General features: G+C 38.4%; 1 protein-coding gene across 1 annotated transcript in view; it reads right to left on the bottom strand.

Annotated features, from left to right (window-relative positions):
* The window catches only part of NIPBL (NIPBL cohesin loading factor), a 4,951,262-nt gene that overhangs the window by 436,333 nt on the left and 4,500,744 nt on the right, over positions 1-14,185 (bottom strand). The window lies entirely within an intron of this gene.

Consider the following 14,185-nt stretch of genomic DNA (forward strand, 5'->3'; position numbering starts at 1 on the left):
CAGTTGCCTAGTAATCTCTGTCTAACTTCAGTATAATTGATGTGAGACCTGAAATCCAGAATATTCAACATATTCTTGAGTGAAATATCCAAGAGGACAGAAAGGGTGCTATGTGCTACCCTGCTGCATATCACAGAGGTAAAAACTGTGACATTTTTTGAGAAGAGAAAAAGGGAAATAGTGATTGTGACGAATGGGGAGGGATGGGTGAAGGCTGCCAGCCTAGTCAAATAGAATTTGATATCTAATTCTGGCATTTGTAAATAAATGTAAAATGCAAGCATGTTTTCTTGATAATAAATGTAAACTACAAGCATGTTTCTTGAGTATAAAGAAAACACTGTAAAATGTGAACTTCAAGATTGTTACAACATTGCCCCCTTGCTGTAAAGAAAAACTAAGTCAAGCCTTTCAAATTTGTCTTTTGAAATTGAAATGATTTTATGACATTCTTCCTATTGTCTTAACTTAAGGAATAATTGTTAGAGTGTACATGTGGAAGGTGCTTTATTGCTTTGGTTTCTGCTAGAGTGTATATGTGAAATGCCTTTCATTGTTGTATTCTCCTGTGCAGGTGTTAGCTTGCTAAATAATGTAAACGGAGTTTCTATTAGCCTGGAAACTCAGAGCAAGTGTCAAAAATGATGTAATCTGGGGAGGACCCAGAGACATGTTTGTTAGTGATGTTTTATAAACTATTTCTCACAAGAGACTAACAGCATTTTGACTTTGAACATCTAACCCAGCACTGCTTATGCTCACATGTAAGATTTTAGCACTGTGATTTCTTGTAGGAATAGTTAAAGCTAGTAAAGATTAATTAGGTATTTTTCTTTGAAATCAGACGTGTCCTACTGTATTATTTTAAGTTTCTGTGTGATCTCTGAACTCTTAGATATCTCTGTGGTGTAGTAGTTTTGTCTTGTGTTTTATTTATTATTAAATGTTTTTAAAACCTTCTACATGTAGCTGCTTTGTGTAGAGATAAGCTCTAGAATACATTGCATAGTTATAGAGGTTATTGTAATAGGCCACTCTAAAGTAAGCTTTGACTGTTAGTCATACTACCATTGGATAGTAATATTGCACAGTAATAATTGGACACCCTTTTAAGGGCCTTTTAATAGCTGATATTGTTAACTGGGTGGTGGCAGTAATTACTACTGTATAGTCTGGGTAAAGGGGCACAGCTGGAGAATATGTGTCAGCCTTTCCCAGGAGTGTCTGTGAAGTTATATAAATACTCATCTCAAAATGTGTGTGTGTTGTGTCAGCTACTTGGCAGGGACACGAAGCACTGGTTGGATAGAGAGGGTACTGGAGGTTTTAGCTTGCCCAGTTAAGCTGAGACCTGGACCCTATAGCTGTGCCAGTGGGGAGTCTTATTGGGGACCTGGTGAGCAACCAGCCCCAGACTGACTATGATCTCTGTGTGCACTTAAGGGAAATTGTACTTTACTGTGTGTATTAGTTATCCTTTCCTCTTCTAGGAGACGACCTCCCTTGTGTTAGTGGTGAGGATTGAGGCTCCTTGATTGCTGGGCCAGGGCACGGTCGTCACAAGTATTTGGCAGTGTTGGGATCTACTTCACATACTAATTGGCTTGTAGTGGTGTGGGTAGAGCGAATTCCTGTAGCTTATGTACAGTGATCTCTAAAAGTATTTTGTACTCTAAGACAGCCACGCAGTGTATACACAGAGTTCAGATCACAATTATTTTATTTCTTTTGTTAGCTTAGTGTTAGTCAGGGTGAGCAGGCAGCATGCCAGCAGAAGAGTATGGAAAGCTGACAAGGAGCCAGCTGGCGGTTATGTGCCAGGCTAGGGGACTGGTGCATGGAAACCTGACTAAAGCAGACCTGATTGCAGCCTTTGTTATAGCTGCATCAGAGAACAGCAGCCTGGAGGACAATCAGACTGACAGTGGAGATACAATATCCTCAGAGAATGGACAGCTCAACCTTTCTGCAGTGGACTTATAAATCCAGCCTGAGCTAAAGAGACTTGAGTTGGAGGCTAGGCATATGGAACTAGAAGCAGCTGAGAGAATGAGGAGCCCAGAAGCTGAAGAACAGGAACAGCAGATAAAGTATGAGAGGGAAATGCTGACTCTTCACCAGAGTCATGGAGGTAATGGGGAAGTGAGTAACTGGACCCCAGAAGCACAAAATGTCAGTAAATTTCTTCCACAGTTTAAAAGGGGATCATTTTGATAGCTTCATTCATATGTTTGAGCAGGTGTGTAAACAGTATGAAGTTGACCAAGGGCTCTGGGTACAGTTCCTGACCCCCTTACTCCATAGTAAAGCTGTAACTGCTTTAGCAAAAATGCAAGACACTGACTGTTTGATTATACATTTCTTAGAATGTTTTAAGCTAGCACCTGAAATGTATAGAAAAAAGTTTTGTGAGCATAGACGCAAGGCAGATGAAAATGTATGTGAATATGCTGTTGAACTGAGCACTTATTTTCATAGCTGGGTGAGTGGATGTCAGGTCACCACTTTTGAAGGGCTGGCAGACCTTGTAAGGGAACAAGCCCTTAGCACTTTGCCTGAGGACATGAGGATCTGGTTAGCTGATAGACAGTGTGCTACTTCAGAGGACTTGGGGAAGACGGGAGACCTATACCTAGCAAGCAGGGCAGCCCTGCACAGGAAAGGGACCCCCAGTACAGCTCATGGGACTAAAGGAACCCATGGTGGGCAGCACAGACTGCCCCAACAGAATCCACCAGTTGCAGGAGAAGCCACTAGTCCAGGTACACGTCCAGGAGCTAGGGTTAAATGTTTTGAATGCAACCAGTTGGACCATGTGGCATACAGGTGTCCACGAAGGCAAGGTGGGGAACCAAAGGTGAGGGAGCCAGTAAGTGGGAAAGACAAAATGCCAACAGTGAGTTGTCTTGAGACAACAGGGGGTATGGAACTACCATCCTGCAGATGTCCTGAGAGGGAAGGATTTGGATGAGGCAGTACTATGTACTTATGCAGCTAGACACAGTGAGGCTAGGAGACAAGCATGTGGGTCTGGTAGCTGGGGGGAGACCCAGACAGACTGCATACTTGCAGCCAGGACTGCTGAGGTGGTTACTTCAGGGAGTGAGCTATGCTGTAGCATTGGGACTGAATTTGAGCCACAGCTGCTTGTGTGTACTGATGTTCCCTGGGACAGGGTAACTGCAAAGGTAGAGGTGAGTAGTAGTACCCAGGCTGACAGTGAGGCTCCTTGATTGCTGGGCCAGGGCACGGTCGTCACCGTGATGTATCAACATTTCAGACTTACTGTGACATGAGAAATGCCTCTAAATTTTTAACTCATTGGTTCTTCATGTGGGTACAAGATCTTATTGAGTCTGCTGATATTTGTGTTACTGAGACACAGTCACATGGCATCATAAATTATCAGAAAAGGAATGGATTACTGAGATAATTGGATTGAACATTGAGTGAAGTTACTGATTTTTGGAAAGCAAGTAAAAATGCTCCCTATCAGGTGTGTCAGACCTAACTATGTAAGGTCCAACACTTCACAAAATAACCTGTAACTCAGGCAAAAACAAGACCATTCCAAAAAGCTCACTGTTACACATTTCAATTGCACATTCTTCAGAGTGGACATTGCTTAGACTCATACATACTAACTCCAAAAATAGTGTACCTCAGAGTAGGGGGATACACCAAGATGCTACATTTTCAGACTTAGTACATATTCCCTTCATTCACACTTGTAGTTCCACCATTCCAGTGATCATACTGCCTTTGACTTTAAGCAGGCACTAACGTGGTATTATTTACATCATCACAAGTAAAACAACTTGCTGAAGATTTTGATGTATGTAGAGTGGTTTGTGAGATGAATAAACTGAAAAGGAGTAAAACTATAGTAGAATGAGTTGAGATGTCTCTGTTAATTATGGGAACAAGAGAATCATTGTGCAAAGAAAACCTTGTACAGCATGTGTGGCATTAACTTGAGAAAAGAAATGTCAACTATGTAGAAGCTGTAGCAAAGTAAATCATTTTGTAAATCCATGCAAAAAAATAGAGTTAAAATAAAAAAAAAATACTTGTATGAAAATGGAATTATACTAATTAGTTTCTTATGGACACAGTTTATGTTAACTGTGTGTACATTGTGAATGGTATGTAAGATAAAGGCACAGGCAGGGCAAGGTTACAAAATTGATTGGAAATCTGGAAATAGACTATTAAGAAACATGTAAAATTAATAATCAAAGTATGATCTCTTCAAGCATCCAAAACATAGGATATGAAAAAAGCAATATAGCAATAATAGTGTATAAAATGTTTATTATCATTCAAAACTAAAGGGTAAGGAACTGTTACTGTCTATTAATAAGATCATAAGATTAATTTCCAGATATTTGCTTTACCCAGTGCACCTTCAGTATTAGGTCATGGCATGTTAAAGGCTTGACATAATGAAACACATTCTCAGCGTAAATACACTATTAATAAAGTACAATGTATAAAAATATTAAGTAATGACTTTGTGACGATGTGAGGTATTGCCAGCTATGCCAGGAGAAGTAGAGCAGTGGATGTGTAACATATGCCAGATACTTGCTGGAATTTTGTAAATAATTATATGTCATTTGTGTAGCAAACTGATTTGTACAGATCCTTGTGTTGTGAAATGTATTTGTAAAGCTGCTTGTGTTAAAAATGTACCAACAGTGGGTCCTGACTGTATTGTAACTGATTACACATATATGTTTTAACAGAGGATACTGGAACAGATGAGGGTAATCTCAGTCCAGCTAACTTTGAAAAATATTAAGAAATTAAATTATTTAATTTAGGCCATAAATATTGTAACTTATAGTTCTGATTGCAGCCAGAGACAAAATGTCTGTGAAAACAAGTAATGGGAAGCCTTCTGTATTGTCTTTAGCAGTGAACTAATTGTTACTCTGGAAGTGTAGAAGTTTGAAATTGTTTTATAACTTCCAGAAGCTGCAACAGATCTTGGCAAAGCTCTATATGTGTGTGTATTATTGACACATATGTGCTAACTCCTGGAAGCTTCTAGCCAAGGTAGTAGCATGGAAACCAGAAGTCAGATGACCATATGTATGTGATGTCATTCTGTAATCCATCTCTGAAATGACGTTTTAATACTAGATGAGACTGAAGTCTCAAGGCAGTCTGTGTCTTGGAACTTGACATAGACAGATCTCTCACCCATTTCATCTTGTCTTGCTCTAGTAAGCAAACCAGGGAATAGTAATTCTTTACATCAATCAGGAAAATATAGTGAGATTAGTTAAGTACTGTTTTTCTGTATCTGTGTGAATCTATTAATCTCTGTTGTTTTAATATTTCCTCTGACTGAAACTCTGGTGTTTATTATAAATATATATTCCGTATTTTCATGTTCTTTTATTGTTTATTATTAAATATACTTAAAATGTTCATTGTGGATGGTCCTTTAGAGAATATTTTAACCTTTACTAGTACTCATATCTATTTGATGACTCTGTGGCCACTTCAAAAAGCCTTCCTGCATTGGTCAAAACATCACCATTTGTATTAATATTAATTTCACTCAGCATAATTGGGTACCCTTGTAAGAGCCTTTGAGTAGCTGGGTTTGGAGTGTCTGGTGGCAGTAACTACCTTATACTCTGGGCAGAAGGGAGCATAGCTAGTAAATCTGTGCCAGCATTTCCCAGGTGTGTGTGTGTGTGTGTGTGTGTGTGTGTGTGTGTGTGTGTGTGTGTGTGTGTGTGTATGTGTGTGTGTTTGAAAATCAAATCTCAGAGTGTGTGTTAGCTGATTAGTGTAGGGAAATGAAGCACTGATTTCACAGACAGAGTGGTGGAGGACTTGGCTTGGACGCTCAGCTGAGGACTCAACTCTATAACTGTGCCAGTGGGGAGTCTTACTGGGGATCTGGAGAGGAAAGGGAAAAACAGCCCCCAGACTGAGTGTGTTCCTTGTGTGCTCTTAAGGGAAATTGTGCTTGATGACGAGAGTTGCACTTGGAAATACTGTGTGTATCTATTTTTATTCCCAGTGAACATGCCTCTCCAGTCTCAGTGGCGAGGATTCAGACTCCTTGATTACTGTCCGAGAGAGGGGAGGTCAAATATTGGTGGCAGTGGTGAGATTTAGGCTTACATTGCTTACTGGCCCAGAGAGGGGATGTCACAGACTTACTTAAAGAGTATAAGGATTTATTGGCTTTGGCTCTTTACACATGTATTGCATTCAGTGTTACTAGTAGTATATGTTCCAAGGATTAGTCTAGTAGCTATAGTAGCTGCAACTACTGGAGAAGATTTCCATGATTCAGAAACAGGTACAGCCTATTGAGTGGTCAGTAATATGGCTAGTGTCAAGATCTTAATAAACCTATAAAAATGGAGCATTATCCATGTTTTACAATTGCAAATGTGGTATCTGCTATACCAGAGGTCAGATATTTCTATGTGCTTGGTGTGGATCAATGATTTTGGCAAATAAGATTTGATGGGAAAAGTTCCAATCTTTGAAAGGTTTAATATTTTATCAGCAACTGAAGTGTTTGAAAATGTTGTTGAAGAGTTATTGCATAGTTAATTAAGGGGGCTTGATGATGTTAATATAATTGATAGCATACTACTGTGGGGTCAGGCAAGAGAAGAGCATGATGTGAAAATGTGTGAGAATTATTAAAATACTGAAAATGGTGCAAGAGAATAATCTTAAAATGAACAAAAATAAAAGTAAAATCTGAGTTACAAGGTTGATATTGGAGTGTAAGCTTTTAATGTTTAAAGGTTTGAAACCAGACATACATAAAGTAAAGGTAATAGTGCAAATGAATCATTCTGAGGACAAGCAAGCCTTTGTTAGATTTCATGGAAGGATGCAGCATATTTCAGAGTTTATTCTGAAACTGTTTCATATGAGTTTGGTATTACTAAAATTATTGTAATATAATGTAAAATTGTACTGGAATAAGGAGCAAGAAATCATGTTTCCACCATAGTCAGGATATCCTTCTATTTGACCCAGTGAATTTCCAAGGGAATTTCCTCAAGATCCAAAGAAGTCTTCCTGTTGCTATACTGTTCCCTTACCAGACCTATTATCAAATGCATTCCCCCTTTGGTATCTACATACCAAAACCCAAACATATCACTCATCTGGAGAGACCTACGATGATTTCTAGTTAAGAAAACGAAAAGACTTACATCTCTCAACCATCCCATGACTCTCCTCACTAGCCAAAGCAAACTGGCTATTCCAAGATGTCATATGTTTCACTTTATAAGCCGTAAAAGATTCAATCTTAATTGATTTCTTTACAAACCAGTGGCTCTATAGACACTCACACTAAGAATCTATATCTACACCAAAAATAAATAAGATTTACTCCTCATATAGGTATCTAACTCAGTGTAACTGCACCCTATGGAATAAGTTACATTTGCAGGTAAAATAAAGTACTACTCTGACTACCTTCAAGGCTGGTCTTGATGACTGGATAGAGGTAAAATTAATTCAGGCTTATCATGTATGTCCCTGCTTGATTTGAAAGGTGAAATCCTTTATGTGTTCAAAAGGGTGGTAAGAACTTTAAGTGTGTCTTCTTAAGGGTGTATATGTCTCAGCATCTTTTGGCCCCCATGGTTGCTTGCCTAGTATTGTACCTATGTTTCTAAAAAAAGCTTTGTAATACTTAAACAGCCACTGAAATATTTTGATGTGAATAAGTCAGTTGCATTGCAAGCAGATGCAGGTTCAGAATGATGTTGTTGCAGTGACACTGCAAGAAGGTACATCAGTTGCTCAAATGTACACAGCCTTTAGAAAAAAGACAGAAAATATATGTCTAGATAAAAAAAGAGCAATTAACTGTAATATATAGAAATGTAAAATGTTCTGTGAATCCATTTATTTGTTAGATTCATAAGTTCATAGGTAGGTACTAGGCTATTGGCCCTAGGACCTATATAAGCCTAGCCAAAAAGGTACCCTGGCTTTCGCCACCCAAGAAAATTATTTTCTTGTGCCCCTGTTGAGCAGAGCCACAGAAGTGATCCCTGGGGTGAATTTCCTATCTCCCATCCAATCTTCAAGATTTTTCTTGAAGAGTGCTAATGAGGAGTTCTGTTTGATATATATATGTAGTTTGTTCAAGAGTATGGGAAGTGTCTGGGACAGGAATCTATCCCTCCAGCATGTTCTGTTTATTGTGGTGACAAGGTTTAGGTCTCTAGAGAGTGTAGCTCGAAGGGATTGGGTTTGACATAGCTTTGTATGTTAGGCAGAGATCCCCTCTGAGTAGGCGATATGCGACAGAGTAAAGCTGGAGTTTTTTGAGACGGTCTGCATAGGCCATCTGTTTGAGGCCGGTAATCATCTTTGTGAGGTATTTTTGCAGCCTTTCCAGTTGTTGTAGATGTCTTGTGAGGTACATACCAAAAGGGGTGCTGTATTCTATAATGGATCTAATGAGTGATGAGAAGAGGGGAACAATGACCTCTTTTTTCCTGAATGAGAAACCTTTTGTGATGAGGTGTGCCACATAGAAGGATTTCCTGACTACTGTGTCACTTTGATTATCAAAGGAGAGACTACTGTCCACCTGTGTCCCAAGGTCTCTTATCACACTTTTGGTGATAAGTAGACTACTGCCTATGTGGTAGTTCATGGGTACAGAGTTTTTACCAAAATGGAATATCAATGCACTTTTTGGCTTTGACACCAGGCATCTGTCTCGGTGAGACCCTTTTGTAGGATGTCCACAGTTTCGATTATGGCTCCTAGTTTGCAGTCATCTGTGAACTTCATTGGCCAAAGACCTTCTTTGTTAGCCTGTACTTTAGAGAAGTAGATACCAAACAGGAGAGGACCCAGGACTGAACCCTGTGGTACTCTACTTGTCACTGGTCTGAAGTCGGATTTGGAGTCTGCTACTTTCACAGTGTGGGTTCTGTCAGTGAGCCAGCTGGTAACCCAGCTTGTGACATAGGGATTTATACCTGGTTTAGTGAGTTTATCTATAATTCCAGAGTGGGGGATGGTGTTTTAAGCCTTGGCGAGATCTAGATAGGCTGTGTGAACCACCTTACCCTCATCTACAGCTTTGGTGACCACTTCAAAGAAGTCTATCAGGTTTAAGACACATTTACAAACCTGAACTGGGCGGAGTCCAGAGTTTGGAGATTACCAATGTCATTGTTTATAAGTTCCATGTTGATATGTTCCAAAGCCTTGCAGACCAGGCTCGTCAGGCTAATGGAGTAGTAGTTCCCGGGGTCTGTGATGGCTCCCCCTTTGTGGACTGGGATGACCATCGCTGTGCGCGATTCAGTGAAGGCAGAGTTGGACTGCAGCAAATATCCATAGAAAAACAGCCAAAAGGAGTGGCTGCGAAGAAATGTGAGCAAGCAACAACTTTTTTTATTCGTAATGAAAATGGAAAATTGTTGAGAATAAACTGGGAATATTTATTCCAAACAAATAAGTCCCACAGAGACTTTGAAAGTCAGGTGACCCTATTTCCAGAAAGTGGTAGCACATGAGCGAAAAAAGTGTTCATCTGAGTCCACATCATCTTGGAAGAGTATCTGAAGGGAAAATAAAGTATCAGTTACAGATTGTGCATCAGCATACATGCAGCATCAGAAATGCAGATCACAGACTCTTGCAAATATCTGAAATATAGAAGAGTGTTGAAAAGCATGCAAGACAGTCAAATAGTAGCAATAGCTGAAAATATATTGAACTACATTTTTATATAAATGTTGCAATTTACTAAAAAGGTGCTCTGGGTTTGTATTTGAAACTTTGAAACTAAACTAGAAGTGCTGAATCATCATTGTGTTTGAAATAAAAAAGTATTTATTTATCTATCTGTTTTATTAATGTGATACTATGAAATGTAATAATGAAAATTACAAATATTTTTTTATCCATTGTCTCTATTTTTTATTTAACTCATTGAATCCTGAACAACAGGAGATTAATTAATCCAATTGTTTGCTGAGGTCTTGCTTCCTGAGAGATTTTCTCCTAAATCCTCTAATGAAACACATTTCATAGTATTTGCAATATCGGATAAATGATGTGAGTCATAAAATGGATGCACTTTTGGTGCTGCGGTAGCGTTGTCGCCTCACAGCAAGATGTTGTTGCGTTCAATTCTCAGCTAGAGATTCTTCTGTGTGGAGGCATGCGTGAATGGGCGTGCCTTCGTTGAAGGTTGTGCGTCAGGGCTGGTAACTCGGCATGTAAAAATCCACTACCAAACATTAGCAGACCAGAGTTCCGCTGTGGCGGCCCTTAGCCGGGATAAGCTGAAAGACACAACAACAACATAAAAATGGATACACTTTGGCAGTCTGCCACATGCTAATGCTAATATCACAGATCTGTTTGTAGATGCTAACTTTATATTTCAGATTTGTGAAAGAAAAATTATATTTTATTTGCTAAAATGTACTAGTGTTATGGTCAAACAAAGGGTCTAGTTAATGATAATAACTCATTTGTAAAAAAAAGTTATATCTCAGAATGTCTTCATATTACCCACCATATTCTAATGTATTTTTTGCTAACACTCACTGCTTCCATACACCACCCCCAAAGGTTTCACACTTCATTCTTGCATTATGCATATAAATATGAAAAATTTCACATTTTTAATAAATGTTTGTAAACACTCCTTACTAACTCAAATTCTGTATATCATATGCTGACCATTTCAGTATACATGCGTAGCAAATCATGTAAGCTTTTAGACATCACCTTGTTGCCTTAGTTTTAGGTATACATCTGTACCAGGACTTCAGAAATTAGACTTTGAAAACACTTGTTTTAGGAGTATAGAGAAAATGATGAGAATTCTCTTACAGAATACACATACAGATGTGATGAGTATTCTCTTGTAGGAAGCAATGAGTTAAAATATCTGTAAGCAAAGTGTGATTAGTTTAACAAGTTTGTGATTCTGTAGCAGAGTTCCGAATGTATATCATGTGGTCTGGTGTCTCTTTTCATTGCACAGTCTGAAATGCATGTTGACTGTTATTTATTGGTCCAAAGAGAAAATGTCAGTGATAAAAATAAATGCCAAGATGAAAGGGAGAAATATGATGTACCGTAGTCTGAAATTTTAATGACTGGATAAAGAAATGGGGTAGACTAACACTAGTGGCAATTCTCAGGTCCCCATGACAATATAGGTTGTTATGGTAAAAAAAAAAGTCCAGTTTATTTAACTGCTGTGTTCTGTATACCAGTCCTGTAAATGATGAGTGTGGCATTGTAGGTAGTATCTTCTGTATTTGTTAAATTAAAAAAATATATAGTAAGCTAAGTTGGAGTAAGGTAATAAAAACTTGACTATGGTCCATGTTCAAATAGCTGGTCTGGTGCCTGTTGGAGCTGCTGTGGGGAGGATTGATGTGGCTATCATGGGGAGTAGGGCTAGTGCAGGTTACTAGGTACTATAACACCTTTGTTGCAGGGGTGGCTCACACAGACACAGCCCTGGGACGAACATGCAGCTCACCAAGCTGCTTTCTGGTGGTCTTTACAATAGTTTACAAAAATGACTATCTACATTGGGAAGGTGCATTAGCCTTGCAGTGACATGGGTCATGTGTCCTCCTCCCAGGGGAGGGGGTTAGACCATTACTTAGAAAATCCCTGATAGCTGCGTAGATGTTAGCTCATGTACCTAAATGCCATCCCAAGAGGCATGGATAGGCTGTTTAGGAAAAAGGAAAACTGATGGGCAGTAGGCAATGGGGAAAAGAACATATAGATAACATAATATCATAATGTGCTTTGAAAAGTGATTTGTAGAGAACTGTAACACTTCATCATGGGTTATAAAAGCAGAATTAAAAAGATGCAATACTTTGGTATCTTGCGCCCACATCCACATGCAAACACTTCCCAAAATTATGTTAATTGTGTAAGAAAAAGTCCACTTTGTCTTTCTGTAATATATTAAATTAATTGGCTCATTTCAATATCAGTTTGCTGTCAGTTAGAAATGCAAGATAAAGAACAAAAAAAAATCAAGGTAAGATTAATGACTGACAAGACCAGGGCTAATCATTAAATGCCAGATGGAAAGGATGTGCTTTTAAACACAATTTAAAGGCATCTGAGCATGTGTGATTCCCACAACTAACATGGCACTAGATAACAGCCTGCATTTAAATTGGAACCTGTGCACTGAGAGAGAGCCTTACAAGACTATCTGCAAATATATAGAGCTGAGTATATTTTTCTGTATTATTCTGTATTATAGAGCTAAATTGTTGCTTAGATATCTGTTGTCTTACTGTTCTGCAAATATACAGAGATCAGTATATATTTTTCTGGTTTTATAATTTGCACTGTGATTCCTCACATCTCTGTTAAAACTGTCTCCCACCCACCCCCATTTTCTGCCTTGTCTTCAGCTGATATAACCGTTTTTTATAGGTTGTGTGTTGCTTAACTCCAGGTTCCCATAATTTTGACCTGTTAATAACAGCCTGCATTTAAATTGGAACCTGTGCACTGAGAGAGAGAGCCTTACAAGACTATCTGCAAATATATAGAGCTGAGTATATTTTTCTGTATTATTCTGTATTATAGAGCTAAATTGTTGCTTAGATATCTGTTGTCTTACTGTTCTGCAAATATACAGAGATCAGTATATATTTTTCTGGTTTTATAATTTGCACTGTGATTCCTCACATCTCTGTTGAAACTGTCTTCAATACCACCACCCCCCCCCTCATTTTCTGCCTTGTCTTCAGCTGATATAACTGGTTTTTATAGCTTTTGTGTTTCTTAACTCCAGGTTCCCTTAATTTTGACCTGTTAATAACAGCCTGCATTTAAATTGGAACCTGTGCACTGAGAGAGAGCCTTACAAGACTATCTGCAAATATATAGAGCTGAGTATATTTTTCTGTATTATTCTGTATTATAGAGCTAAATTGTCACTTAGATATCTGTTGTCTTACTGTTCTGCAAATATACAGAGATCGGTATATATTTTTCTGGTTTTATAATTTGCACTGTGATTCCTCACATCTCTGTTGAAACTGTCTTCCCCACCCCACCCCCCTCATTTTCTGCCTTGTCTTCAGCTGATATAACCGGTTTTTAAAGCTTGTGTGTTGCTTAACTCCAGGTTCCCTTAATTTTGACCTGTTAATAACAGCCTGCATTTAAACTGGAACCTGTGCACTGAGAGAGAGCCTTACAAGACTATCTGCAAATATATAGAGCTGAGTATATTTTTCTGTATCATTCTGTATTATAGAACTAAATTGTTGCTTAGATATCTGTTGTCTTACTGTTCTGCAAATATACAGAGATCAGTATATATTTTTCTGGTTTTATAATTTGCACTGTGATTCCTCACATCTCTGTTGAAACTGTCTTCAACACCACCACCACCCCCCCTCATTTTCTGCCTTGTCTTCAGCTGATATAACCGTTTTTTATATCTTGTGTGTTTCTTAACTCCAGGTTCCCTTAATTTTGACCTGTTAATAACAGCCTGCATTTAAATTGGAACCTGTGCATTGAGAGACAGAGCCTTACAAGACTATCTGCAAATATATAGAGCTGAGTATATTTTTCTGTATTATTCTGTATTATAGAGCTAAATTGTTGCTTCGATATCTGTTGTCTTACTGTTCTGCAAATATACAGAGATCAGTATATATTTTTCTGGTTTTATAATTTGCACTGTGATTCCTCACATCTCTGTTGAAACTGTCTTCCCCACCCCACCCCCTCATTTTCTGCCTTGTCTTCAGCTGATATAACCGGTTTTTAAAGCTTGTGTGTTGCTTAACTCCAGGTTCCCTTAATTTTGACCTGTTAATAACAGCCTGCATTTAAACTGGAACCTGTGCACTGAGAGAGAGCCTTACAAGACTATCTGCAAATATATAGAGCTGAGTATATTTTTCTGTATTATTCTATATTATAGAGCTAAATTGTTGCTTAGATATCTGTTGTCTTACTGTTCTGCAAATATACAGAGATCAGTATATATTTTTCTGGTTTTATAAATTTGCACTGTGATTCCTCAAATCTCTTTGAAACTGTCTTCCCCATCACCCCCCTAATTCTCTGCCTTGTCTTCAGCTTATATAACCATTTTTTATATCTTGTGTGTTGCTTAACTCCAGGTTCCCTTAATTTT

This window comes from Protopterus annectens, chromosome 1.part0 (assembly GCF_019279795.1).
Source record: "Protopterus annectens isolate FY-2018-M chromosome 1.part0, PAN1.0, whole genome shotgun sequence".
NCBI classification, from domain to species: domain Eukaryota; kingdom Metazoa; phylum Chordata; order Ceratodontiformes; family Protopteridae; genus Protopterus; species Protopterus annectens.